This window comes from Trichomycterus rosablanca, chromosome 17 (genome assembly GCF_030014385.1).
Source record: "Trichomycterus rosablanca isolate fTriRos1 chromosome 17, fTriRos1.hap1, whole genome shotgun sequence".
Classification (NCBI taxonomy): Eukaryota; Metazoa; Chordata; class Actinopteri; order Siluriformes; family Trichomycteridae; genus Trichomycterus; species Trichomycterus rosablanca.
Genome location: NC_086004.1, coordinates 21,300,531 through 21,304,858, shown reverse-complemented (window position 1 = coordinate 21,304,858; position 4,328 = coordinate 21,300,531).

Below are 4,328 nucleotides of genomic sequence, written 5' to 3'. Positions count from 1 at the left end.
ACCAGGTTAAGAGGGCATACCAGCATGGTAAATCAGCTATCTGATAACTAGCCAGCCTCCAAGAACTGCAGTATTTATTATCAGCAACTAGGACTACAAGCATAGTATTTGAAAACCTTGGGTATGAAATATTGAATTTAAAGAGTAAACAGTATAAATAACAATAACATAATATGATATCTTTATAATCTAAATGCACCAAGTTATCTGAGTGTTTGTGTGTATAAATATATACTCTAAATAAAAAAGCTGTTCTTCAGATATGTGAAATGGAACCCAAGGGTGAAAGCAGAATACCTTGGCATAAATATACCAAATTTGGGGGATAAATAACACTAAATCCTTATTACATTTATGAAGCATTATGGAGGGAGTATTTTTTTGGGGCTGTTTAATTAAATGTATTCCTCTTCAATGGTGAGCAAGAAGGTGCTACCAATTGTTAAAGACAAGACATATGTAGGGTCAGGCACTCATGCTCACAATCAACATTCTGATTAATCCCAAAGGTGTTTAATGGAATGGAGGTCAGGGTTCTGAGCAGACCAGTGTTCACATTAATTGTACGATACCATATCTTTATAAGCTTTGTGCACAGAGACACAGACAAGCAAGTAATGGTTTTTTGACAAACAAAGTTGGAATCATGTCATGTTTTGATATATTTGATTTTCTACCACCTGTCAGTAATGGGTGTGGCTAAAACACTTGAGCTTAATAATTAGGATGGGTGTACACATACTTTTGGCCAAATAATTTACAGTTGTAAATGTCCTGGCATTGTTGGAATTGCACCACTATCATAAATACATCAATTCAGGAAATATATTTGGCACTCGGTTGCTGTCTGAGTCTTCACTTCATGATGGACAATACTTTTTCAAAAGGAGACAGATCTGGACAGCAGGCAGGCCAGTCAAGCATGTGCACTCTGTGTCTACAAAGCTATTTTGTTTTAGCACATACAGAATGAGGCATTGTCTTATTGAAATAACCATGGACTTACAAGGACAAGATGTTGCCTTGCTAGCAACCTGTCTCTCTAAAATCTTCACACTAAAGGAACCTTCAGACCTATGCAAGTCACCCATGCTGTGGGCACTGATGCATACCATACCAAGACAGTGGTTGACATTTTGCAGCATTCGCTGATAACAGTTAGGATGGTCCTTTTCGACAAAGAACTCAAGCATGGACTTATCTAACCACAAAACATGTTTTCACTGTCCTTTAGTCCATCTGAGATATGCTTTGACCCAGAGAACTCTGTGGTGTTAATGCATAGAACTGATTATTGGCTTTCTCTTTGTTTAATAGAGTTTTAGGTTTAATTTCCTAATGCAGTGGCAGACTGTGTTAAGTGACAACAGCTTGCTAAAGTACTCCCAAGCCCATTTAGCTATATTTATTACTGCACCATGATGGTTTATCATGTGTAAAAACACTGTGGGCAGTACCTTCAGTATTATAATATCAACATTTCACACTTATTTTGACACATCCCAGCTTTTTTCTTTTTAATATATTTTGTTTATGCATTTTCTCCCCTTTTTTCTCCCGACTTTTTAGCGCGTCCAATTGCCCGGTTGCATCATGCTTCCTCTCCACTAATGCCGGCCTCGGCTCTGATTTGAGGAGAACGAAGCTAACCCACAGCCCCGCCGGCACATGGGCAGCAGCCGTATGCATTTTATCACCTAGACGAGATCAGCTGCGGACCAGTTCTGTCAACCAGCCAGCAGAGGTCGTAGTTGCATCAGTTATGAGACAGTCCCTATCCGGCTTAAGTCCCTATCCCCGCCCCTATATGAATAACAGGCCAATCGTTGTTCATGTAGACATCTCTGCCCAGTTGGCAGGCAAAGCTGAGACTCGATACGATGTATTCGAGATCCCAGCTCTGGTGCGCCAGCGTGTGTTTTTAGCCACCTGAGCGGCCACATCCCAGCTTTTTAAGTGTGTTGCAGTGTGTTTCTACTTTTTTCAAGTAAATAAACATTTAAAAGAATTAACAAATCAGATTCTTTTTTTATTGGATTTTTCTAAATATCCCAACTTTTTGAAAATGTCCATTACACCAGTGTATAACAATTATACAGACTACTACAGCTTACTACTACTAGAAAAGTGCCTTTTTTATTTTGCATTCACTTCACTACAACTAATGCTACTGCTGCTCATAATATTATTCACCCTTTTAATCCATTAGTGAGATAAAGATCGTTCATTCAAAAGCTACTCAGAACAGCACAATGACTTCACCCACGCATTTTGCATTTTAATTCCTCTACCCAAATGTAGATTCCATGTGCTGATAAATAATAAAACAAGATCCAATAATCTGTCTCAATTTTGAGGGATTTGTTCTATGCAAATGTACAATATCAGGAAAATGTCTTGAATCCTTTGAGATTTCCTAAACGTCTGCACTGATTACTCTGATTATAAATTGTGGAATAACCCTCATCTAAGTTGTAATATCAGACCAAAAACTGCCTATGCTATTAACAAACAGTTGTATCTTTCCTGTCTATTAAAAACACAGATTATTAGCAGTCCAGGCTGTGAACCTAATCAATAAGAACTATAATCAGTGAGAAGGAATTTAATACTACAGTATTTTGAGGTTTCCTGCATGCACAGCCCCCTTCTCCCTTTTCCGGCAGCAAAGCAGCTCAAAACCACAATACCCCACTTACTAATTAAACACCTTTTTTTTTCTTTCTTACATTTACTTTGACTTTTATTTGATTGCAGACAGTTTTAACCCAAGATATTTCATATTTTGTCTGCTCAACTAGATTTAATTTATTAATATACCTCCATTCCTGCATTTCAGGTCTGCAACACATTGCAAAATAAGTTGGGACAGGGCTAGTAATGAGGTGAAAAAACTAAATAATGATGCAATTCCAAACAGGTGATGTCAACAGGTGATTGTAATCATGGTTTGGTACAAAAGCAGCATCCAGGAAAGGCTGAGTCGTTGATGAGCAAAGATGATCAGAGGGTCAACAAATGCGTGAGAAAATTATTGTAATGTTTAAAAACGATGTACCTCAAAGAAAGATTGCAAGGGATTTGCATATTATTTCTCCCTCTACAGTGCATAATATCATTAAACGATTCAAGGAATCAGGAGGAATTTCAGTGCGTAAAGGCCAAGGGCACAAGCTTAAGCTAAATGCTCGTGATCTTCGATCCCTCAGGCGGCACTGCATCAAGAACCGCCACTCAACAATAGCTGATATAACCACATGGGTGAGGGATTACTTTGGCAAACCTTTGTCAAGCACTACAATACAGAGTTACATGCACAAATGCCACTTTGCAAAAATAAAGCCTTATGTTAACCACGTTTAGAAGCGGCGTCGACTTCTTGGGGCTCTGAGGCATCTAGGATGGACCATCACACAATAGAAACGTGTATTGTGGTCAGATGAATCAGCATTCCAGGTCTTTTTAGGAAAAAATGGACACTGTGTGCTCCTGACCAAAGACGAAAAGGACCATCCAGACTGTTATCAGCAACAAGTCCAAAAGCCAGGGTCTGTCATGGTATGGGGCTGTGTCAGTGCCCTTGGCAAAGGTCATTTAAACTTCTGTGATGGCAGCATTAATGCAAAAAAGTACATTAAGATCTTAGAGCAACATTTGCTGCCTTTAAGTTGCCAATGCAAAACCACATGCTGCACACATTACAAAGGCATGGCTGCGGAGTAACAGGGTACGGGTACGGGTACTGGACTGGCCTGCCTGCAGTCCTGACCTGTCCCCAATAGAGAATGTGTGGAGAATTTTGAAATGAAAAATGCGACAACACCGACCCCGTACTGTTGCACATCTTAAGACGTGTTTGCAGCAAGAATGAGACAAAATAAAAGCTGAAACACTAAATCACTTGGTCTCCTCGGTGCCGAAACGTCTTTTAAGTGTGGTGAAAAGGAATGACAACATTACAAAGTGGTAAGTGCTTTACTGTCCCAACTTTTATTGGAATGTGTTGCAGGCCTGAAATGCATGAATGGATGTTTATTAATAAATGAAATGTTGAGCAGATAAAACATGAAATATCTCAGGTTCATCCTGTCTGCAATCAAATAAAAGTCAAAGTAAATGTCCATTTACTGTCCATGCTGTCCCAACTTTTTCTGATTTGGGGTTCTGGCAAGATACCACAGTTCCATGTATTTTTAACAGATGCAGTCAAATTAGTTCTATGTATATGTGCACAGATACGTCACTAGCTTTATTCAATCACTAACAAGCAATAATGAGGCCATGCCCCAAATAACATAACGGCCTTTTCTTTTTTCTTTACGTTTTCT